This window comes from Pseudophryne corroboree, chromosome 6 (assembly GCF_028390025.1).
Source record: "Pseudophryne corroboree isolate aPseCor3 chromosome 6, aPseCor3.hap2, whole genome shotgun sequence".
Lineage (NCBI taxonomy): Eukaryota > Metazoa > Chordata > Amphibia > Anura > Myobatrachidae > Pseudophryne > Pseudophryne corroboree.
Window position 1 is genome coordinate 54,549,882 of NC_086449.1, and position 26,612 is coordinate 54,576,493.

General features: G+C 45.5%; 2 protein-coding genes across 2 annotated transcripts in view; one reads left to right on the forward strand and one right to left on the reverse strand.

Annotated features, from left to right (window-relative positions):
* Window positions 1-1,647, reverse strand: part of LOC134936105 (zinc finger protein 605-like) — a 74,003-nt gene extending 72,356 nt beyond the window's left edge. The window contains exon 1 of the mRNA XM_063931019.1: window positions 1,506-1,647. The gene's annotated coding sequence lies outside the window, so the exon portion shown is untranslated. The remainder of the gene's footprint in view (window positions 1-1,505) is intronic.
* Window positions 1,648-9,999: 8,352 nt separating this feature from the next.
* LOC134936106 (oocyte zinc finger protein XlCOF7.1-like) overlaps window positions 10,000-26,612 on the forward strand; it is a 34,720-nt gene continuing 18,107 nt past the window's right edge. The window contains exon 1 of the mRNA XM_063931020.1: window positions 10,000-10,171. The gene's annotated coding sequence lies outside the window, so the exon portion shown is untranslated. The remainder of the gene's footprint in view (window positions 10,172-26,612) is intronic.

Consider the following 26,612-nt stretch of genomic DNA (forward strand, 5'->3'; position numbering starts at 1 on the left):
TCCCCGGGGGATGAGAAGAGAAACCCGACAAAAGTGCTGCCTCGCGGCCGGCGCGAGGCTGATTCTGTCGGGAATCAGCCTCTCGCCGGGGAGTTAAGTCGGAGAATGCCCGTTCTCCCGACAAAACTACCTGTTTTGTCGGCGAGAACGGGCCATCGCCGACGTAACTAGTTGCTGAATTGAATAGCGTCGGGAGCTAATTCCCGGCGCTATTCATTAGTTGCCGAATAGAATCGACCCCAATATATTATACAGCAGGGATACTCTCCTAGGTTATACACATGATAGGATACAGATATAGCTTTCTCTCCCTATATACACCTATACTACAGATGTAGCCACGCTCATCTATACCGTGATGCATTCACACATGCGCACGCATTGCTGCATAGTGTGACCGCGCCGCTGTGATACTGATTGCAGCGGGGTTTAGCTCCATAGGGTAACATGATGTGTGCATGCGTACGCAGTGGGCACACTTGTCACAACATCGCTGCCACGATACACAACGATGATCATGGCTACATCTGTATATATAATATACACAATATACATGCCGGTATATGATGCTACCTGTATAAATATAATGAGCACTGTGTATTACACAGCAGGGTCATCCCCATCCGCCGCTCGCCCACCTTCCATCCAAGGACCTTATTCAATATGGATTGCTTAATTTGCGATTCGCAATCCGGTTTATTATGGAACGGCTGCGCATGAGCAGTGTTTGCATTGCGCACGTGCGAGTAATAATAGCGACAGAAAATGCGTATACATCGTGATCATAATGCAGACGCTGTTTGACAGGAAGCCGGGGTTTCTGGGTGGAAACCTGCCATTTTCTGGGTGTGTGTGATAAAACGCAGGCGTTCCAGGAGTTTTTAAGGAGGGCCTCGGACGTCAGCGATGACCACTTCCAGCCTCTTGTGTCACAAGAATTGTAGCCGACCTTACCTGGCGCAGATAGGAAAAATCTTCCATGTTCCGGTAATTGAGCATGGTTCTGCGATCAGCTGCATATTGCGATGCAGTCACAGTTTCTGCAATGGACGTTTTTTCTCAATTTCTGGCCGGCAACTATTTGATCGCAGAAACTGTTTTTTATCAGAAATTGCTATCCTTACTGCATAAGGGACCTAATTCAGACCTGATTGCAACAGCAAATATTTCTCTAATGGGCAAAACCATCTGCAGTGCAGGTGGGGCAGATGTAACATGTGCAGAGAGAGTTAGATTTGGGTGGGGTGTGTTCAAACTGAAATCTAAATTGTAGTGTAAAAATAAGCAGCGAATATTTCACCTGCACAGAAACAGTATAACCCACCCAAATCTAACTCTCTCTGCACATGTTACATCTGCCCCACCTGCAGTGCACATGGTTTTTCCCATTAGAGAAAGATTTTGTTTTTGCGATCAGGTCTGAATTAGGCCCTAGGTGGCCACGTGTCACACATACCATATATGTTGCCCACAGACGTCCCTCACACACCAGGCACATCGCTCACCTCACTGCCGGTCACCGTCACCTCCTCTCCCACCTCCTCCACTGAAATGTGTTGTGTCCAATGTTGCCAACTCTAAATAAAAAACAAGCAGCCGATGTGTGAAAAACAAGCCCAGCACCAGCGTCCTCACTCCTGCTCCTCTCTCCACACACACAGAAAACTTCTCCTCCCCCCTCCTTCCCCTAATCCATGTCCTCCACTCTGAGCTCACACAGAGCCTCTCTCTCACTCCCTGATTGCATTAACTCCTTCAGCTCCTGAAGTGGTGACAGCCCCATAGTAAAGCAGGACAATGAAATGTATTACAAGACTAGGAGGCTGCAGTTAGCTTCTTATTCGTCTCCAGCTTCTTATTCGGAAAATATTACATTAAATAATAAGATTTTACTCACTGGTAAATCTATTTCTCGTAGTCCGTAGTGGATGCTGGGGACTCCGTAAGGACCATGGGGAATAGCGGCTCCGCAGGAGACTAGGCACAACTAAGAAAGCTTTAGGACTACCTGGTGTGCACTGGCTCCTCCCTCTATGACCCTCCTCCAGACCTCAGTTAGGATACTGTGCCCGGAAGAGCTGACACAATAAGGAAAGGATTTGGAATCCCGGGTAAGACTCATACCAGCCACACCAATCACACCGTATAACTCGTGATACTATACCCAGTTAACAGTATGAAATATAACTGAGCCTCTCAACAGATGGCTCAACAATAACCCTTTAGTTAAACAATAACTATATACAAGTATTGCAGACAATCCGCACTTGGGATGGGCGCCCAGCATCCACTACGGACTACGAGAAATAGATTTACCGGTGAGTAAAATCTTATTTTCTCTAACGTCCTAAGTGGATGCTGGGGACTCCGTAAGGACCATGGGGATTATACCAAAGCTCCCAAATGGGCGGGAGAATGCGGATGACTCTGCAGCACCGAATGTGTTTGACCCCGACCAAGTAGCTGCTCGGCAAAGTTGTAAAGCCGAGACCCCTCGGGCAGCCGCCCAAGATGAGCCCACCGTCCTCGTGGAATGGGCTTTCACTGATCTAGGATGCGGCAATCCAGCCGCAGAATGTGCAAGCTGAATCGTACTACAGATCCAGCGAGCAATAGTCTGCTTTGAAGCAGGAGCACCCAGCTTGTTGGGTGCATACTGGACAAATAGCGAGTCAGTTTTCCTGACACCAGCTGTCCTGGAAACATACATTTTCAGGGCCCTGACTACGTCCAGCAACTTGGAATCCTCCAAGTCTTTAGTAGCCGCAGGCACCACAATAGGTTGGTTCAAATGAAAAGCTGATACCACCTTAGGAAGAAATTGGGGACGCGCCCTCAATTCTGCCCTATCCATATGGAGAATCAGATAAGGGCTTTTACATGACAAAGCCGCCAATTCTGACACACGCCTGGTCGAAGCCAAGGCCAACAGCATGACCACTTTCCACGTGAGATATTTTAGTTCCACGGTTTTAAGTGGCTCAAACCAATGTGACTTTAGGAAATCCAACACCATGTTGAGATCCCAAGGTGCCACTGGAGGCACAAAAGGGGGCTAAATATGCAGCACTCCCTTAACAAATGTCTGAACTTCAGGTAGTGAAGCCAGTTTCTTTTTGGAAGAAAATCGATAGAGCCGAAATCTGGACCTTAATGGAACCCAATTTTAGGCCCATAGTCACCCCTGACTGTAGGAAGTGCAGAAAACGGCCCAGCTGAAATTCCTCCGTTGGGGCCTTCCTGGCCTCACACCACGCAACATATTTCCGCCATATGCGCTGATAATGGTTTGCGGTCACTTCTTTCCTAGCTTTAATCAACGTAGGGATGACTTCCTCTGGAATGCCCTTTTCCTTCAGGATCCGGCGTTCAACCGCCATGCCGTCAAACGCAGCCGCGGTAAGTCTTGGAACAGACAGTGCCCCTGCTGCAGCAGGTCCTGTCTGAGCGGAAGAGGCCATGGGTCCTCTGAGATAATTTCTTGAAGTTCCGGGTACCAAGCTCTTCTTGGCCAATCCGGAACAATGAGTATAGTTCTTACTCCTATTCTTCTTATTATCCTCAGTACCTTGGGTATGAGAGGAAGAGGAGGGAACACATAAACCGACTGGTACACCCACGGTGTCACTAGAGCGTCCACAGCTATCGCCTGAGGGTCCCTTGACCTGGCGCAATATCTTTTTAGCTTTTTGTTGAGGCGGGACGCCATCATGTCCACCTGTGGCCTTTCCCAATGGTTTACGATCATTAGAAAGACTTCTGGATGAAGTCCCCACTCTCCCGGGTGGAGGTCGTGCCTGCTGAGAAAGTCTGCTTCCCAGTTGTCCACTCCCGGAATGAACACTGCTGACAGTACTAACACGTGATTTTCCGCCCATCGGAGAATCCTTGTGGCTTCTGCCATCACCATCCTGCTTCTTGTGCCGCCCTGTCGGTTTACATGGGCGACCGCCGTGATGTTGTCTGACTGGATCAGTACCGGCTGGCTTTGAAGCAGGGGTCTTGCCTGACTTAGGGCATTGTAAATAGCCCTTAGTTCCAGAACATTTATGTGTAGGGACATCACCTGGCTTGACCATAGTCCTTGGAAATTTCTTCCCTGTGTGACTGCTCCCCAGCCTCGAAGGCTGGCATCCGTGGTCACCAGGACCCAGTCCTGTATTCCGAATCTGCGGCCCTCCAGAAGATGAGCACTCTGCAACCACGACAGTAGAGACACCCTGGTCCTTGCAGACAGGGTTATCATCCGATGCATCTGAAGATGCGATCCGGACCACTTGTCCAACAGATCCCACTGAAATATCCTTGCATGTAATCTCGAGAATGGAATTGCCTCGTAAGAAGCTGCCATCTTTCCTAGGACTCGCGTGCAGTGGTGCATCGACACCTGTTTAGGTTTTAGGAGGTCTCTGACTAGAGATGACAACTCCTTGGCCTTCTCCTCTGGGAGAAACACTTTCTTCTGTTCTGTGTCCAGAATCATTCCCAGGAACAATAGACGCGTTGCAGGAACCAGCTGCGACTTTGGAATATTCAGGATCCAGCCGTGCTGTTGTAGCACTTCCCGAGCTAGTGCTACTCCGACCAACAACTGTTCCCTGGACCTCACCTTTATAAGGAGATCGTCCAAGTACGGGATAATTATAACTCCCTTTTTCCGAAGGAGTATCATCATCTCGCCCATTACTTTGGTAAATACCCTCGGTGCCGTGGACAAACCAAACGGCAACGTCTGGAATTGGTAATGACAGTCCTGTACCACAAATCTGAGGAACACCTGGTGAGGAGGATAAATGGGGACATGGAGGTAAGCATCCTTGATGTCCAGTGGTACCATGTAATCCTCTTCCTCCAGGCTTGAAATAACCGCCCTAAGCGATTCCATCTTGAACTTTAATCTTTTTATATAAGTGTTCAAGGATTTCAAATTTAAAATGGGTCTCACCGAACCGTCTGGTTTCGGTACCACAAACATTGTGGAATAGTAACAACTTCCTTGTTGAAGGAGGGGAACCTTGACTATCACCTGCTGCAAATACAGCTTGTGAATTGCCTCTAGCACTGCCTCCCTGTCCAAGGGAGTCGCTGGCAAGGCAGATTTGAGGAAACAGCGAGGGGGAGACGTCTCGAATTCCAGCTTGTACCCCTGAGATACCACTTGTAGAATCCAGGGATCCACCCGTGAGCAAGCCCACTGATCGCTGAAGTACCTGAGACGGGCCCCCACCGCACCTGGCTCCGCCTGTGGAGCCCCAGCGTTATGTTGTGGACTTAGAGGAAGCGGGGGAGGACTTCTGTTCCTGGGAACTGGCTGTATGGTGCAGCTTTTTCCCTCTACCTCTGCCTCTGGGCAGAAAGGACGTGCCTCTAACCCGCTTGCCTTTCTGGGGCCGAAAGGACTGTACCTGATAATACGGTGCTTTCTTTGGCTGTGAGGGAACAAGGGGTAAGAACGCTGATTTCCCAGCTGTCGCTGTGGAAACTAGGTCCGAGAGACTATCCCCAAACAACTCCTCACCCTTGTAAGGAAAAACTTCCATGTGCCTTTTAGAATCTGCATCCCCTGTCCACTGCCGAGTCCATAAACCCCTCCTGGCAAAAATGGACATTACATTAATTCTAGATGCCAGCCGGCAAATATCCCTCTGTGCATCTCTCATGTATTAGACAGCGTCTTTTATATGCTCTATGGTTAGCAATATAGTGTCCCTGTCTAAGGTATCAATATTTTCTGACAGGAAATCTGACCACGCAGCTGCAGCACTGCACATCCATGCTGAAGCAATAGCTGGTCTCAGTATAATGCCTGAGTGTGTATAAACAGACTTCAGGATAGCCTCCTGCTTCCTATCAGCAGGTTCCTTTAGGGCGGCCGTGTCCGGAGACGGTAGTGCCACCTTCTTTGACAGACGTGTGAGCACCTTATCCACCCTAGGGGATGTCTCCCACCGTAACCTGACCTCTGTCGGGAAAGTTAAGCCATTAGTAACTTTTTAGAAATTACCAGTTTCTTATCGGGGGAAGCCCACGCTTCTTCACACACCTCATTTAATTCATCAGATGGGGGAAAACCACTGGTAGTTTTTTCTCCCCAAACATAATACCCTTTTTTGTGGTACCCTGGGGTAATATCAGAAATGTGCAACACATTTTTCATAGCCGCAATCATATAACGGTTGGCTCTACTGGAATGTACGCTAGTCTCATCGTCATCAACACTGGAGTCCGTATCCGTGTCAACATCTGTGTCTGCCATCTGAGGTAGCGGGCATTTTAGAGCCCCTGATGGCTTTTGAGACGCCTGGGCAGGCACGCGCTGAGAAGCCGGCTGTCCCACATCCGCTATGTCGTCAAACCTTTTATGTAAGGAGTCGACACTATCACGTAATTCCTTCCACATGTCCATCCATTCAGGTGTCGGCCCCGTAGGGGGTGACATCACATTTATCGGCAACTGCTCCGCCTCCACATAAGCCTCCTCATCAAACATGTCGACACAGCCGTACCGACACACCGCACACACACAGGGAATGCTCTGACTGAGGACAGGACCCCACAAAGTCCTTTGGGGAGACAGAGAGAGAGTATGCCAGCACACACCAGAGCGCTATATAAAACAGGGATACACACTACACAGTGATTTTTCCCCTATACCTGCTTATATAACACAGATTGGCCTAAAATTAGTGTCCCCCCTCTCTTTTTTACCCTATGTAGTCTGGAACTGCAGGGGAGAGCCTGGGGAGCGATCCTTCCAGCGGAGCTGTGAGGGAAAATGGCGCCAGTGTGCTGAGGGAGATAGCCCCGCCCCTTTTTCGGCGGACTTCTCCCGCTTTTTTTTTATACAGTTATGGCAGGGGATTTTACACATATATAGTCTTAAAGACTATATTATGTGTTAATTTGCCAAGTAAGGTACTCATATTGCAGCCCCCCCCCCCTCCCCAGCGCCCTGCACCCATCAGTGACCGGAGTATGAGGTGTGCATGGGGAGCAATGGCGCACAGCTGCAGTGCTGTGCGCTACCTTAATGAAGACCGAAGTCTTCTGCCGCCGATTTCCAGGAACGTCTTCTTGCTTCTGGCTCTGCTAGGGGGACGGCGGCGCGGCTCCGGGACCGGACGACCGAGGCTGGACCTGTGTTCGATCCCTCTGGAGCTAATGGTGTCCAGTAGCCTAGAAGCCCAAGCTAGCGACAAGCAGGTAGGTTCGCTTCTCTCCCCTAGGTCCCTCGTAGCAGTGAGTCTGTTGCCAGCAGATCTCACTGAAAATAAAAAATAAAAATATTACTTTCTTTCTAAGAGCTCAGGAGAGCCCCTAGTGTGCATCCAGCTCGGCCGGGCACAAAATTCTAACTGAGGTCTGGAGAAGGGTCATAGAGGGAGGAGCCAGTGCACACCAGGTAGTCCTAAAGCTTTCTTAGTTGTGCCCAGTCTCCTGCGGAGCCACTATTCCCCATGGTCCTTACGGAGTCCCCAGCATCCACTTAGGACGTTAGAGAAAAATAAAATAAGGATAGATCACTAAGTTAACATTGCATAAACTTAAATTAGCGTCTCTCTTACACCAATTTATATTACATTTTGCATTAAACAAAAATGATTTGGGCATGAAAATGGTGGTAAGGCGGGCACAGACACCAGATTTCATCCTTTTGAATAAGAAGCTGTAGTTCTGCAAGGGTTAAACAGCGTTGCTCAAAATATTTGACACTTGAAACCCACACAGGTTGGCAACTTACTATCACCCACAGAGCCGGCCCTAACCAATATGATGCCCTAGGCAAGATTTTGTCTGGTGCCCCCTAGCACCACCGCTGGGTCCGCCTCCGACCTTGCACCTCTTTCCCAGCACCATCACCCCTAACCCATAGCAGTCCTTATTTTGGTATTTGTACCCCCTATATTTTAAATAGGAACAGTTCGCACATTTGGCGCACAGCTCAAAAAGGGGTGTGCTTTTGCTGGCAAGGGGCATGGCCACACAATAGTAACCCCAATTCCATTTACGCCACACAGTACTGCAACTTTATTCACATTTGATCATGCGATAGTGTCCATAATTCATATTACATCCCACAGTAGTATCACTTTACCTTATAAACGTTACTCCTCACAGTAAAGCCCCTTATTCACATTACATCATACTGAATTGCTCCTTATTCCCATTACACCACACCCTATTGCTCTTTATTCACATTAGATGACACAGTAGTGCCCTTTCTATACGCAATGCCACATAGTAGAGCACCTTATACACATAATGCGACACATTAGTAATGCATTTATACACATAATACCACACAGTAATGCCCCTTACACATATGACACATTATTAATGTCCTTAGAAACATAATGCGCCTTACACATTATGACAACCTTTGTTAATGCTGCACATTATTAATGCCCTTATACACATAATGACACACATAGTGCCCTATACACATTTGCTGCACATTATTAGTGCCCCTATACACATAATGACACACATACAGTAGTATCCTGTTACACATATGCTGCACATTATTAATGCCCTTATATACATAATGACACACATAGTGCCCCTTACACATATGTTGCACATTATTAATGCATTTTTACATGACACACATAATGCTGATTACACATATTCCGAACACTACTGCACAACCAACCCACTCACATGCACACAGCACTCACACTGCCATGAACACTGTGACCTCTGCTTGGATACAGATGTGTCCTCAGAAGTCTTGCCTCAATGCTAACGTCGGGCGCCTTTTTTTATGAAAATGCATCTTATTTGCATTGTTATGTGGCTAGGATGCACAAGCAGCTTTTGCTGATTAAAATGATATGCAGCATGCCTATATACTGTGTGAGACTGTGGCTGTATCTGCATATGAAATGCTACACACAGAATATAGGCATGCCGCATATCATTTTAATCAGCAGAAGCTGCTGATGCCCCTATGCATATCAAATGCCCTAGGCAATTGCCTAGTTTGCCTATGGCCGGCTCTGATCACCCACTTGCAATTTGCCTTGACTAACAAGCATTTGGCCATGAATTATGGGTGGTAAAGCGGACACACACCATACTTACTTACTTTGCTACCTCCTTCTCCGGGAGGAGGCAGCGTTGTAGGTGCATGGGGGGCGTGGCCGGCAGCAGGAGAGCCGGTTCGGGGGCGTGGCTGACAGTAGAATGGGCGTTCCAGGGGCGTGGCTTAGTGCGTGCGTCATCGTGACTCCGCCCCCCGCTATGCAGCGCCTCGTTTATCGGCACAGCACAGCGGGGGGCGGAGCTACGATGACGCGATTCAGCGCGAATCGCGTCATCGGACCCCCTCGGGCCGCCCGCACGTTCTGAGGGGGAGAGCGGGAGGCTTGCCCACCTTTCCGGGGGGACGGGAGGGTCACCAGATTTTCGGGAGCCTCCCGGCCATTCCGGGAGGGTAGGTAAGTATGACACACACACACACAATATTTTACCATTTTGAATAAGTAGCTGTAGTTTTACAAGGGTCAACCAGTCTTGGGCCACACATTTGGCACCTGAAATCAGGAGCTTGCAATACAGGCTCTATGCACAAAGCTTGCCTTAAATTCTGCCAAGCAGTCTCTGCGGGCCTGGGGGTTAATACAGACTGTATCGCTGTAGCAAATCTACAGCTACTTATTCAAAATGGTAAAATATGGTGTGTGCGCCCACTTTGCCAGCGTATTTCATACCCAAAACAGCGTTGGGCCAGGCAAAATACAAATCAGTCATATGCAAGTGACCACCCTCTGTTGAAGTCAGGTGTCATATTTGTGGCATAAGTTAAACCTTGCAAAACTCAACTATCTGAATAAAAAGCAGGAGCCAAATAAGAAGCTAACTGCAGCCTCCTAGTCTTGTAATACATTGCATTATCCTGCTTTACTATGGGGCTGTAACCACTTCAGGAGCTGAAGGAGTTAATACAATCAGGAAGTGAGAGAGAGTCTCTGTGTGAGCTCAGAGTGGAGGACATGGATTAGGGGAAGGAGGGGGGAGGAGAAGTTTTCTGTGTGTGTGGAGAGAGGAGCAGGAGTGAGGACGCTGGTGCTGGCCTTGTTTTTCACTCATCAGCTGCTTGTTTTTTATTTAGACTTGGCAACATTGGACACAACACATTTTGGTGGAGGTGACGGTGACCGGCAGTGAGGTGAGCGATGTGCCAGGTGTATGAGAGACGTCTGTGGGCACCATATATGGTATGTGTGACATGTGGCGACCTAGGGCCTAATTCAGATCTGATCGCAAAAGCAAAATCTTTCTCTAATGGGCAAAACCATCTGCACTGCTGGTGGGGCAAATGTAACATGTGCAGAGAGAGTTAGATTTGTGTGGGTTATACTGTTTCTGTGCAGGGTAAATGCTGGCTGATTTATTTTTACACTGCAATTTAGTTTTCAGTTTGAACACACCCCACCCAAATCTAACTCTCTCTGCACATGTTACATCTGCCCCACCTGCACTGCACATGGCTTTACCCATTAGAGAAATATTTTGCTGTTGCAATCAGGTCTGAATTAGGTACCTTATGCAGTAAGGATTGCAATTTCAGATAATAACCGGTTTCTGCGATCAGATAGTTGCAGGCCAGAAAACGAAAAATAACGCCCATTGCAGAAACTGTGAATACATCGCAATATGCAGCTGATCGCAGAACTATGCGGAATTACCGGAACATGGAAGATTTTTCCTATCTGCGCCAGGTAAGGTCGGCTACAATTCTTGTGACACAAAAGGCTGGAAGTGGTCATCGCTGACGTCAGAGGCCCTCCTTAAAAACTCCTGAGCACGCCTGCGTTTTATCACACACACCCAGAAAATGGCAGGTTTCCACCCAGAAATGCCGGCTTCCTGTCGGTCAAACAGCGTCTGCATGCGATCACGGTGTGTACACATTTTCTGTCGCTATTATTACTCGCACGTGCGCAATGCAAACACTGCTCATGCGCAGCCGTTCCATAATAAGCCGGATTGTGATTTGATAATTTTGCAATCCTTACTGAATAAGGTCCTTGGATGGAAGGTGGGCGAGCGGCAGATGGGGGATGGGGATGACCCTGCGGTGTAATACACAGCGCTCATTATATTTATACAGGTAGCATCATATACTGGCATATATATTGTGTATATTATATATACAGATGTAGCTATGCTCATCATTGTGTATCGCGGCAGTGATGTGGTGATAAGTGTGTCCACTGCGTACGCATGCACACACCATGTTACCCTATGGAGCTAACACCCGCTGCAATCAGTATCACAGCGGCGCGGTCACACTATGCAGCAATGTGTGCGCATGTGTGAATGCATCACGGTATAGATGAGCGTGGCTACATCTGTAGTATAGGTGTATATAGGGAGAGAAAGCTATATCTGTATCCTATCATGTGTATAACCTAGGACAGTATCCCTGCTGTATAATAACACTGCACATTATACATATACAGTATATACAGAGATAGATGTTATTGGTATATATTCCCTAGTGTATCATGTGTATAACCTAGGACAGTATCCCTGCTGTATAATAACACTGCACATTATACATATACAGTATATATAGAGATAGATGTTATTGGTATATAGTCCCTTGTGTATCATGTGTGTAACCTAGGACAGACTCCCTGCTGTATAATAACACTGCACATTATACATATACAGTATATATAGAGATAGATGTTATTGGTATTTAGTCCCTAGTGTATCATGTATATAACCTAGGGCAGAGTCCCTGCTGTATAATAACACTGCACATTATACATATACAGTATATATAGAGAGAGATGTTATTGGTATATAGTCCCTAGTGTATCATGTGTATAACCTAGTACATAGTCCCTGCTGTATAATAACACTGCACATTATACATATACAGTATATATAGAGATAGATGTTAGTGGTATATAGTCCCTAGTGTATCATGTATATAACCTAGGGCAGTCTCCCTCCTGTATAATAACACTGCACATTATACATATACAGTATATATAGAGATAGATGTTATTGGTATATAGTACCCAGCGTATCATGTGTATAACCTAGGACAGAGTCCCTGCTGTATAATAACACTGCACATTATACATATACAGTATATATAGAGCTAGATGTTATTGGTATATAGTCCCTAGTGTATCATGTGTATAACCTAGGACAGTATCCCTGCTGTATAATAACACTGCACATTATACATATACAGTATATATAGAGATAGATGTTATTGGTATATAGTCCCTAGCGTATCATGTATATAACCTGGGGCAGAGTCCCTGCTCTATAACATCACTGCACACTGGGGGTAATTCCAAGTTGATCGCAGCAGGAATTTTGTTAGCAATTGGGCAAAACCATGTGCACTGCAGGGGAGGCAGATATAACATGTGCAGAGAGACTTAGATTTGGGTGTTGTGTGTTCAATCTGCAATCTAAATTACAGTGTAAAAATAAAGCAGCCAGTACTTGCCCTGGACAGAAACAAAATAACCCACCCAAATCTAACTCTCTCTGCAGATGTTATATCTGCCCCCCCCCCCCTGCAGTGCACATTGCTTTGCCCAACTGCTAAAAAAATTCCTGCTGCGATCAACTTGGAATTACCCCCATTATGCATATACAGTATATATAGAGATACCGTAGATGTTATTGGTATATAGTCCCTAGTGTATCATGTATATAACCTATGTAAACGCTGGGTTACTTACAGGACTAAAAAGCATATACCTTAAACACACTCAATACACTTTACTATTGAGCCGCTGCGGCCGCAGTAATTAACCTTTCACCTTTATACTATTTACAAACCTTACGTACACAAGGTCGCACAGTGTACGCACTCTGCGTATGTACGCCGGAAGGGCGTAGGGACTACACAGTTTGCGTACACAGGCCTATACGCTAGTAGGGCATAAAAGTGGAGAATGGATGGGATGTGCCCTGCACCAGCTGGATAATTAGTAATGTTAAGTTGAAAAGAGAGGGCCCCGATTAATATCCATCAGTAAATCAGTCCCTTATCACTGGATATTCGGGGTGCAGCCAGAGACAATTATATTGTACAAAAAGAAGAGAGAAAAGAATGTCTCTTTGTTGGCCCACATGAGATATTTTAAAATTTAACTTTTAATAGATCCATTAAAATTGTCCAAACACGAAATAAGACAATACAATACACCAAATACCTAACTACACACAGTGAATGAAATACTTAACAGGCTCGCTACCTGTGTCGTATCTTGAATTGATTTAGTTTTATTGTATCTTGCTATGGATCTGAATACTTTGGGATATTGATACACATACACATCATACTTGCCTACTTTTGCAAAAGCATTTCAGGGAGATTGTGAAAGTAACACCTATCAGTGTGGATGTGCATGGCTACATCTGAGAGGCGTGTCATAAACATGACTTCCATCCAAATGTAAATGAGCCCCAAAGTTAGTAAGATCTACTTGTTGAAGAAAAGACACTGATATTTTTCAGGAATTGTTTGTGTATTATGTTTTAGAAGAGCTTCCATATACTGTAAGTGGCCAAGAGAAACCTTATTTAAAATGCATGTAGCCATAGGGATCATTGTGCCTTATAACAATGCAGGAAATGGCACTGATGAACTCATTTGAATGCATTTATCTCTGATTTATTTTTATACCTCAAGAATGTAAAGTAAAATCAGGGAGATTGCTGGTCTATTCAAGGAGTGAGGGAGATTGCTACTATTTCGGGGAGTCTCCTGCAGAATGAGGGAGGGTAGGAAACTCTGATACACATATGTATAGCCTCTCTTTTTACACAACTTTTTCTCACTGAAATACCAGTCACATCACACAGACACTATTATACAGGCATGTTTTTATATTGAAATCATGCATCTTTGGGGTATGCAATTATGAATCTATGCACTATTGATGATACACCCTGGAAGGATTACCAATTTTGGACAATACTAAATTGTTATCAGTGGAGCCAATTGTAACACTAATAATTAATTATTTTGGACTATAATATCTTAATATCATAACAACATCATACTCTTTACTGAAAGGGCACTAATAAATATCAAATGGAATATAATTTAATAAGTAGGGAGCAAAGGAATCCATATGTGGTTATTACAACAACTACATATATAACAGTGGCGTAGTATTTAATTTTATACCATGTTTATAATAGGAGACAGCTGATTGGCCGATCAACATCATGTGACGGCCCAGTTACATTGATTATGGTATCCAGATCTGTAAGCCACTAGCATTATATTCAGATCATCCAGCTCCCTCTCCTAATGCATTGAAGAAGCAATGTACACATAAATCATAATACCTGCGGGACAATGATCTTTTCCTTCATTTAACACAGGAGATAGTTCATTGGCCACTGAGCAACATGTGACCAAACCTCCTATGTTTACAATGGGAGGGAGTGCCGTTGGCCGAGTGAATCACATGATCAGCATGACGTGGTGGAAAGGGAGCTGTGGGCAGGAAGTTACCAGTGCTTCTCCTATACTTAACATAGGAGGAACGCGATTGGCCAGGGAAGTCGCATGATGCCATAGCAGTAATCGGATTGGTCACTGGTTGCCAATGTATTTAATATATTATGCTAATACTTATGTAGCTGCATATACTAGCAGAGCTCTATCCCATTACATGTAAACAGGATCAATGTGCATGTGTAAACTATTACAGAGTGAAAAATCCAACAGCTGCAGCATTTGTTATATACAATGCTGCTATGAAGTGCTGGATTAACACAGTGCTCTCTCTGAAAATCAATGTGTAAACTGACCATTGCACATACTAATATACCACACTAATACCTATTTAATTGTGTATATTAGCAGCTTCATTGTATGCTAATATGATTAATATGTATATGCAAAATATTTCACAGTGAAAAACCCAATAGCTGTAGCACTTAGCAAGTGGCAATATAGCCAGTCAATGCTAAACATTTATATGTTTGCAACGTGCACAGCTATTAGCAATTTATAGGTAACTTAATTAATACATATTAATTTAGTAACAAGGAATAGACCCAGTGACTCCATCTTAACAGACACATTGCATGTATTTAACAATAGCACAGCTATCTGGTAAAGGTTACATTTGTATCTATCTACAATAGATGAAGCTACACAGTTGCCAGGAAATAAAGGCAACATATGAGTAACTTAAGGTTACTATAATACACAATATGCAAAGATACCAGCATTATAGACATCAGCTAATATGATGCATATGCTGAATATCTTATAGGCCCTACACACTGGCCGATTTTTTTGAAAGATATGAACGATCTCGTTCATAAATGAACGAGAACTCGTTCATATCTTTCAGTGTGGAGACTCCAGCGATGATCGATGTGCGTCCCCGCGCTCGTTCATCGCTGGTCTCCCGTCGGCTGTGCATGCAGGCCAATATGGACGATCTCGTCCATATTTGCCTGCACTTCAATGCAGCCGCGTGACGGGGGGAGTGAAGAAACTTCACTCCCCTCCGCTGCTAGGAAGGCTCCCAGGCTCTCCCCTGCACTGCACTACAGAAACAGGGTTAAAACAGAGAGAGGGGGCATTTTGTGTGGCAATATTATAATATATTAAGATGCTATAAGGGAAAACACTTATATAAGGTTGTCCCTGTATAATTATAGCGTTTTGGTGTGTGCTGGCAAACTCTCCCTCTGTCTCTCCAAAGGGCTAGTGAGGGTCCTGTCCTCTATCAGAGCATTCCCTGTGTGTGTGCTGTGTGTCGGTACGTGTGTGTCGACATGTATGAGGACGATGTTGGTGAGGAGGCGGAGCAATTGCCTGTAATGCTGATGTCACTCTCTAGGGAGTCGACACCGGAATGGATGGCTTATTTAGGGAATTACGTGATAATGTCAACACGCTGCAAGGTCGGTTGACGACATGAGACGGCCGGCAAACCAATTAGTACCTGTCCAGGCGTCTCAAACACCGTCAGGGGCTTTAAAACGCCCATTACCTCAGTCGGTCGACACAGACACTGACTCCAGTGTCGACGGTGAAGAAACAAACGTATTTTCCATTAGGGCCACACGTTACATGTTAAGGGCAATGAAGGAGGTGTTACATATTTCTGATACTACAAGTACCACAAAAGGGTATTATGTGGGGTGTGAAAAAACTACCTGTAGTTTTTCCTGAATCAGATAAATTAAATGAAGTGTGTGATGATGCGTGGGTTTCCCCCGATAGAAAATTATTTGCGTTATACCCTTTCCCGCCAGAAGTTAGGGCGCGTTGGGAAACACCCCCTAGGGTGGATAAGGCGCTCACACGCTTATCAAAACAAGTGGCGTTACCGTCTCCAGATACGGCCGCCCTCAAGGAGCCAGCTGATAGGAGGCTGGAAAATATCCTAAAAAGTATATACACACATACTGGTGTTATACTGCGACCAGCGATCGCCTCAGCCTGGATGTGCAGCGCTGGGGTGGCTGGGTCGGATTCCCTGACTGAAAAAATTGATACCCTTGACAGGGACAGTATTTTATTGACTATAGAGCATTTAAAGGATGCATTTCTATATATGCGAGATGCACAGAGGGATATTTGCACTCTGGCATCAAGAGTAAGTGCGATGTCCATGTCTGCCAGAAGATGTTTATGGACACGACAGTGGTCAGGTGATGCAGATTCCAAACGGCACATGGACGTATTGCCGTATAAAGGGGAGGAGTTATTTGGGGTCGGTCCATCGGACCTGGTGGCCACGGCAACAGCTGGAAAATCCACCCTTTTTACCCCAAGTCACATCTCAGCAGGAAAAGACACCGTCTTTTCAGCCTCAGTCCTTTCGTCCCCATAAGGGCAGGCGGGCAAAAGGCCAGTCATATCTGCCCAGGGGTAGAGGAAAGGGAAGAAGACTGCAGCAGGCAGCCCTTCCCAGGAGCAGAAGCCCTCCACCGCTTCTGCCAAGTCCTCAGCATGACGCTGGGGCCGTACAAGCGGACTCAGGTGATGGGGGGGGTCGTCTCAAGAGTTTCAGCGCGCAGTGGGCTCACTCGCAAGTGGACCCCTGGATCCTACAAGTAGTATCCCAGGGGTACAGATTGGAAATTTGAGACGTCTCCCCCTCGCAGGTTCCTGAAGTCTGCTTTACCAACGTCTCCCTCCGACAGGGAGGCAGTATTGGAAACAATTCACAAGCTGTATTCCCAGCAGGTGATAATCAAAGTACCCCTCCTACAACAAGGAAAGGGGTATTATTCCACACTATTTGTGGTACTGAAGCCAGACGGCTCGGTGAGACCTATTCTAAATCTGAAATCTTTGAACACTTACATACAAAGGTTCAAATCAAGATGGAGTCACTCAGAGCAGTGATAGCGAACCGGGAAGAAGGGGACTATATGGTGTCCCTGGACATCAAGGATGCTTACCTCCATGTCCCAATTTGCCCTTCTCACCAAGGGTACCTCAGGTTCGTGGTACAGAACTGTCAATATCAGTTTCAGACGCTGCCGTTTGGATTGTCCACGGCACCCCGGGTCTTTACCAAGGTAATGGCCGAAATGATGATTCTTCTTCAAAGAAACGGCGTCTTAATTATCCCTTACTTGGACGATCTCCTGATAAGGGCAAGGTCCAGAGAACAGTTGGAGGTCGGAGTAGCACTATCTCAAGTAGTTCTACGACAGCACGGGTGGATTCTAAATATTCCAAAATCGCAGCTGATTCCGACGACACGTCTGCTGTTCCTAGGGATGATTCTGGACACAGTCCAGAAAAAGGTGTTTCTCCCGGAGGAGAAAGCCAGGGAGTTATCCGAGCTAGTTAGGAACCTCCTAGAACCAGGCCAAGTGTCAGGGCATCAATGCACAAGAGTCCTGGGAAAAATGGTGGCTTCTTACGAAGCGATTCCATTCGGCAGATTTCACGCAAGAATTTTTCAGTGGGATCTGCTGGACGAATGGTCCGGATCGCATCTTCAGATGCATCAGCGGATAATCCTGTCTCCAATGATAAAGCTGAATATTTATCGTATATATAACCCTTTATGAGGTCTAAGAACACTGTACGCTATCTACGTAAGAAGTACCGTAAGGGTACGCAAGTTGCGTATCGATCGCTTAGCCGTGATCGAGACGCTCAGGCGTCACGTTCACTCACGGCCAAGTGATCACAGGCAGGCACGCTATTGGCTGTTGACTATCGTAATGATTCGCTATAGCGTAGCGGCGCTCGGGACCACGAGGAGATCACCAGCGATGCAGACGCTCACAACGTTAAACCTTTATATCTATACCTTTAGCAATGAAATACACAGCAAACCTTAGTGTAGAGACAAAGTGTAAGTGCAACCTTGTGTAACCTGATTAACTACAAAGCTGCTTGAGCGTCACCGACGCTCAGGGAATACTTTACACTATAAAGAATACACAGATACCTGGGCTTAGGGTCCGAAACCTATTATATGTATTATGACTATTATACTTGCAAAAAGAATAACAGTACAAATGATACACTACAATATAACATAAACCAACTAACCAGATAACTACACAAGAAATACTATACAATACAATTAAGTCTAATCAAGGGAAAATACGAGAGAAAGAGAAGAGAGGGAGAGAGAGAAGTGGCTCACAGTAAGACAATATGATTACGGAGAGAACTTACGCACAAGGGGAAACGATCGCATGCGCCTCGATATCCAGCTCCCGATTATCAGCAATGAGAACCGTTGATGAGAGTGAAGTTGGATATGGTCGGCCTGCTATTTATGCCCCACACACAATACAATTCAATGGTCCCTACAATCTCATTGTTCATTGGACACAGGAATTCGGCTCTGCATTATAACAAAAGGTCATAGGTTGATTCATACAGGTGGGCTGTGACTGTTTCCAACTGTTCAGGTGGGTGGGATACTGGTTTTCCCGCCGCATGATTAAGTATGAACAAATAATAGTAAATGGACATAAACTTCTTATGTCCATAACTATTCGCACGAGCGATTAATCCGCTCCAAACCAACACCGGAATATTGCTATTTAAATACTCTTCCGATGGGTACCAAACACTGCTGTATGACCCCTGTTAGACCCTTCGTACTATACAAAGAGGAATCTCTCCGTTCAGGAACATGCTATGTTAACCAAACTTTCAGAATCTATCAAAGGGACCATGATCTATAAAATACATTATTAGTGAAAATATGTAACGATTGAGTCGCACGCTACGACTACACAAACCTTACCGTAAATACGCATACCGTGCACCAGCGGGTGCACGCAACAGCGGGTATGCGCCTTCACGGGAGAGCGCACGCATGCGCAGCGCGGACCAGTGTGAGGTGCAAATATGGCAGTGTGTATGGAGATATTTTTCTGACTTTGACAGTCCACCCTTTGGCAGTCAATAATAACTGCCACCTTCTAAAACATTTCAAAAGGAGAAAAATATATGTCAGGGGTTAATTCATTTCCATGGTTGGGTGAGGGAGGAGAGAGGAGTAGGTGTGAAGAGGGTATGACCTAGTGTGATAGCAGAAGCATGTGTGTATGAGTACATGTTTGGGGGGTCATGTATCATCGTGCCGTACGTGTTGTAAATCAAGCTTCGAGGTATTGCGAAGTATACATTTGAATTCCTTCTTATCCCGTATTAAGGGTCTGTGGATGGGCTGTCAAACTCTACCGAGCTCTTTTCGGCTGTGGTTGTAACAAAATGGGGAAGCACATTTTAGTTGATGATACATGAATAGGGGAGGTATGTGGTTGCTGATATTTGTGCCTGTATTCCCTATCGACTATGTGTGTTATTACCTGAGGGTTGTAGAGATGAAGATAAAGAACACTTATGGAAAATGCAGTGGTATTCTATGTCAGGTTAATGTACATCTGTCGGTTGAAGTTTTGTTCGGTATCAGTTGAAAGTCGTCTTCTTTGCGCTGTTTTGCTCATTAGGCGTGAGCAATAAGCTTTGTCAATGCCATTAGATTTACAAAAAAATGTTGGGCTAGCGTAATTTTAAGAATTCTAGGGAAACTGGGGATCCATGGCAAAGTTCATCAAATGTCCATATCTCAAGTGGTCAAAACTCCTTCTTTGGTCCATCCGTTGTCTGTATAGCGTCTCATCCACTTCCTCGTCCAAGGGGGTCTTGTTATCTTGGAGAAAAACCAGAAAAACAGGTGAAAGAAACGGACCGTATAATCGCATTTTCATCACATCATTGTTTCTATCGTTGGGTCGTAAATCAAATCCAGGTTAATTACAGTTTCCTCACTCCTCAAACTCATCACTCTGGTACTTTGTTTGCACCTCATTAAAGCCTGCCCGCATCTAAATATCAATCCAATCGATATAACGACACCTAAGATACATAGTAGAAACTTCCCAACATCCATTATGACTCCTTGAGCCCAGTCTCCCAAACCGGAGAACCAATTTCGCGGGTTCAACCATGACACCCAACCAGTCAGCTCATTACCTACAGCAGCAAGAGTGAGATTGTGTTTTCGGCGAAATTCCCACTTTAATTGGAGAATATCGTCCATCTTTTGGTCTATGACCTCTACCGGATCCTCGGTGCTGTTCGTGATATACGTGCAACACTTCACGCCGTACTGTGTTGCCAATGTAACACAATATCCGCCTGTCACTGCTGTGAGGTAATTAAGAACCATTCTATGCTGTACCAGTTCTGTTTTATAAGCTTGAAGTTCTCTTCCAGTGTATCTAAACGTGTCATCATACATTTCAGTGATATTATCTAACAAATTGGCGAGTGCGGAAATGTATCTATAATTCATCACTCCTCGAGCGGTGCGAGTGAAATCTAACGCCACCAGAACCTGAATCCCGGTGGATTCATGGATCAGATCAGAGGCCGGATGCTCTAACCTTTCTGACAGTTGTCTTTTAACAAGGTGCTCGTAATGAGTGTGAGTATAAGGGGCTTGGGCACCACGGTGTATGTCTTTCATTTTGTCATGTGTTACAGTCATTACTTCAGGCAATACTTTTCCAATATAACACAATCCTTCAGAGTTTGGGGCAAGCCACTTGTACGCCTTTCTCCCGCATATGAAATATGCATCATCGGGGAGAACATATGGGACGGAGAAGGACATGACCATATTACACACCTTCCAGGTGAAATCTCCTAACCCTAATTCTTCCATCTGCTTAATGCACGTATCAGGTTGTACGATATGTGCACAGTATCCTGGTGATACTTCTCCAACTCTAGTAATCCTATTTCCTAAGGTGTACCTATACCGGAATGATTTTCCTCTACTGGCTATGTGGCGTACAAGCTCTGTATCTGTAGGCATTCTATCTGCTCTATGCGAAAAGGTCATGGTGTGGTTACTCCATGACACTTCCCAATTTCCCGGTTTTCTGGGATTGGAGATGTTGAAACATAATAAGGACCTATCCACGTGGTATTGGTGGAGCTTCAAACTAGGAGGGCTGGAGATATTAAACCTCCGGTCCACCGGTCTCCCACCATTTAACTCAAGTACCTCCCCTATCGTTAAAGGAAATGGTACTAGCCCTGATTTGCTATGACCCTGAGGTACTTGAGAGCATACCCAACAATCTGTTTTGTTTAACACGTTACCCACTAAGGAGTGATAGTCACTCAATGGATGCCGGTCCATATGGATATTAAAACTGGATTGGCATTTCTTAATGCACCCATCTTCAATGACATTGTTACAGAGCCTACAGATACAGTTTTCTTCAGCTAACAATCCGTCACAATTTCTTCTATGGTCAATGCTATCGGATCGTTTTCTGATACTCGCCTTTGCTTGTTGGTTAGGTTGATCTTGGAAAACTACGCCTCCATCTTTATCATCATAACCCATTCCAGAACCTCTCTCGACCTCCATGGTACTCTCGCCGGAACAGACTGCTCTGGTCAACATCATGGTCAACAGGAAAATCCGGATCACAGTCTCTTGGGGCAAGTCCATCTTTGAGGAGGAAACGAAGAAGAATGAGAAAGGGGAAAAAGAATTTTCAAGGGAGAGGGGATGGGAAGTGGAGAAAAACAATAAAAGGGAGTGGGGAGTCGACAACTGCTTTCGGTCTTCAAGGCTCAGGTGCCGCCTCAGTCCTCCTGGAACAGACACTCCAGTGATACAACCTCTACCGTCTGTTCCTTATCACGGGACTTCTCTGGATCAGCAACCTTCTTGCAGTGGGATGAATGGACCCAAGTCTCTCTCTCAGCAACCTTCAATGCTGTAGTGCTAGTCAGTAAGACCTGGTATGGTCCTTCCCATCTGTCAATAAGACAACCTGAGCGTAGAAAATTTTGTATCATTACATAATCCCCAGGTTCAATGTCATGACAATTACTATCAGGTAGATCAGGAATCACCAACTTTAGATTATCATTTTGATTCCTTAACTGTTTACTCATGTTAATCAAGTACTTTACAGTTACTTCATTGTTACATTTCAAATCATCCTGAGGGTTAATCATAACATGCGGTTGTCGACCAAATAAGATTTCAAAGGGGGACAGATTAAGGGGGGACCTGGGAGTGGTTCTGATACTGTACAATACAATGGGTAAAGCTTCTGGCCATGTCAATCCTGTCTCTGCCATCACTTTACTCAATTTATTTTTAATAGTGCTGTTCACTCTTTCGACCTTCGCACTCGCCTGTGGACGGTACGGAGTGTGCAGCTTGCTATCAATTCCCATCAACTTACACATTCCTTGAAAGACATCACCTGTAAAATGGGTACCCCTATCACTTTCGATTATTCTAGGGATACCATATCTACATACAAATTCCTGCACAATTTTCTTAGCAGTAAACATAGCGGTATTTGTAGCCGCTGGAAATGCTTCGACCCAATTCGAGAAAACATCTATACAAACAAGTACATATTTCAAATTCCGACAAGGGGGTAATTGAATGAAGTCAATTTGTATTACCTGGAAAGGGCCGCCGGCAGGTGGGATATGGGATGGTTCTGTAGGTATTGCCTTTCCAATATTCTTTCTCAGACAGGTAAGGCATGACATTGCTCTTTTACTCGCATGAGAAGAGAATCCTGGGGCGCACCAATATGCTCTTACCAATTTGCACATTCCCTCCTTGCCTAGATGAGTCAGCCCGTGAGCTGCTTCAGCCAGACATGGAAGATATGCTCTGGGGGCCACTGGTTTACTATGTCCATCCGTCCAGAGCCCTGAGGACTCCTGGCCATATCCCTTTGCCCTCCAGACTGCCTTTTCCTGTGTGGAACACAAATTTTGCATTTCACACAACTTCTGTGTGTTGATGGTATTAAATACCATCAATTGTGTGGTGTCTGTCTGTATGGGGGTAGCAGCTGCTAGCTTAGCAGCTTCGTCTGCTCGGCTGTTACCAAGTGATACTGGGTCTTGGCTATATGTGTGTGCTTTACACTTGATAACAGCCACTCTGTCGGGTTCCTGTATCGCTGTTAGAAGCCTTTTTATGTGAGCTGCATGCGCTACCGGTGTACCAGCTGCCGTCATGAAATTTCTGAGGCGCCATAGGGCTCCGAAATCATGGACTACCCCGAATGCGTATCTAGAATCGGTGTAGATATTGGCTGACTTACCCTTAGCCAATTCACATGCTCTGGTTAGGGCGACCAGTTCAGCAACCTGGGCTGAGTGAGGTGGGCCTAGCGGTTCCGCTTCTGCTTCTATGGTGTCTTGGTCATCTACGACTGCGTATCCAGTACACAAGTCTCCCGAGTCTGACTGTCTGTGACAACTACCGTCCGTGTAGAACGTGAGTTCTGCATCTTCCAGTGGGTTGTCACTGATGTCAGGCCTTGCGGTAAAATTTTGGGTCAAATATTCCATACAATCATGTGTATCTTCCTTTGTATTAAATCCTCCTTCCCCATCACTCTTACCTTCCACCCTTTGTGCCTGACCAGGCACACCTGGGAGATATGTTGCAGGATTTAATGCACTGCATCTCCTTATGGTGATGTTTACGGGGGCCATTAGTGCTAATTCCCATCTTGTAAACCTCGCTGATGAGACGTGTCTGGTTTGGGCAGAATTCAATAAGGCTGACACTGCATGTGGTGTATGGATTGTGAGGTTGTGGCCTAGCACGACATCTTCGCTTTTTGTCACTAGCAATGCTATCGCAGCAACGCTTCGCAAGCATGTGGGGAGGGATCGCGCTACCGTATCTAGCTGAGCGCTGTAGTATGCAACTGGCCTGCTGGCATCACCGTGTTTTTGGGTTAGTACGCCTGCCGCGCAACCAGCACTTTCTGTTCCGTATAGTTCAAAGGGTTTCCCATAGTCTGGCATACCTAGTGCTGGTGCCTGCGTTAGGCACTGTTTGAGTCTCTCAAATGCTGTTTCGGACTCGTCTGTATGCGAGATCCTATCAGGTTTGTTTGAGGAGACCATTTCCTGCAAAGGTAACGCTAAAATGGAAAACCCTGGGATCCAATTACGGCAATACCCACACATTCCTAAAAATGTTCTGATCTGTTGCTGGGTTTGTGGCAGGGTCATGTCTCTAATTGCTTGGATTCTATCAGCGGTCAGGTGTCTCAGTCCTTGTGTTAGACAGTGTCCCAAATATTTTACTTTAGTTTGGCATAACTGTAACTTGTCTTTGGAAACCTTGTGTCCTGTGTCTGAAAGATGAAACAGGAGCTGTTTCGTATCCTTCAGGGATGCTTCCAGTGAATCTGAACACAGCAGTAAATCGTCCACATACTGTATCAATACTGATCCACTGTCTGGTTGGAAAGACTGTAAACAATCATGCAAAGCCTGAGAAAATATACTTGGACTATCTATGAAACCTTGGGGTAATCGAGTCCACGTGTATTGGACTCCTCTGTATGTGAATGCAAACAAATATTGGCTGTCAGGGTGCAGAGGTACCAAAAAGAAAGCGGAGCAGAGGTCAATAACAGTGAAAAATTTGGCAGTGGGAGGGATTTGCATTAGGATGACAGCTGGATTTGGCACTACGGGGAACTGACTCTCAACTATTTTGTTAATCCCCCTTAGATCCTGCACTAGCCTGTAACCCCTCCCCCCACTCTTTTTAACAGGGAAGATGGGACTATTGGCAGTGCTGGACGTTCTTACCAGAATGCCCTGTTGTAGCAAGCGCTCTATTACTGGGTAAACTCCTAACTCCACCTCTGGTTTCAGAGGATACTGTGGGATTTTTGGAGCTATCCTACCATCTTTTACTTGTACAACTACTGGAGCTACGTTTGCCATTAATCCAGTGTCCTGTCCGTCTTTTGTCCAAAGTGACTCTGGTATCTGAGATGTCATCTCTTCTACTTGGGATGGATTCCTATTTGTCATAATGATATGTGACATTAATTTTGATGGGGAGTCTAACATGTCTCGCACTTCCTGAGCGTGATTCTCAGGTATGTCCAAGAATACACCTTCAGGAGTACAATAAATGACGCACCCCATTTTACACAGTAAGTCTCTTCCCAGGAGATTGGTTGGTGCCGATGCAGCCAGCAAAAAGGAATGCTTGGTATGCAAAGGCCCTATTGTAATCTCGGCTGGTTTGCTAACAGGGTAGTGCTGGACTACTCCTGTTACTCCCATGGCTGGAATTGTCCTACCAGTGGTTCTCATGCCCACTGTCGAATTTATCACTGACTTGGCCGCCCCTGTGTCTACAAGAAAGTTTAAAGTTTTACCAGCTACATTAATTGCGACCTCGGGTTCACTTCCAAGGTTGGCAATCAATTTCACTGGCTGCAGATTACAGGTATGGCCACACCCCTATTGGGTATGGTGACCGGCCTGTATCCCGCTGGCAGCAACTACTTGTGAGGGAGTTAGCTGGGAACTACCAGAGGCATGCCAGTCTCTGTTCGGGGGATATCTTTTTGTTTCCCCTGTATGTGGCTCATAACTCCGTCTTTGTGGACCCTGATCCCAATGTCGTGTGTTGTGTCGTTGTCTAGGGGGTTGGTATGATCTTTGCGAATTTTTCGCTTTACAGTCTCGTGCATAGTGTCCCTGTCTTTGACAAGAATAACAAGTTACCATAGTTGACTTACCCACAGGGTTGGATGGTACATACGCAGGCTGCTTTGTGGTCAGGGCCTGTATACTTACTGACATTAGCTTATCACTCTGCGACTCCCTGTGTCTGGTGATGTTTCGGTCGTGATCAATAGCAGCCTCTCTCAAAGTGGACACTGACAGACCTCGCCAACATGGTTGCGTGGTCTGTACCCTTGCCTTTAATGTTTCCTTCAAACCATCCATTAGTACAGATACTGCTACTTCTTGGTGGTTTGGGTTTGTCCTAATGTCCTCTATACCAGTGTACTTTGCCATTTCTAATAGTGCCCGGTGGAAATATTCTGCAGCTGTTTCTGACTCCTTTTGTTTAATGGAAAATATTTTGTTCCATTTAACAACTGCTGGGAAATACTCCTTTAACTGTAAGTTTATCCTTTTTACGTTACCTTTGTTGTACACATCTGTAAGAGGTACATCCAGATCTAGTCCACAATCAGCTAAAAATTGAGCTGAGTCGACATTGGAGGGTAAACAAGCTCTTAGCAATATCTGCCAATCTTTATTATTGGGCTCT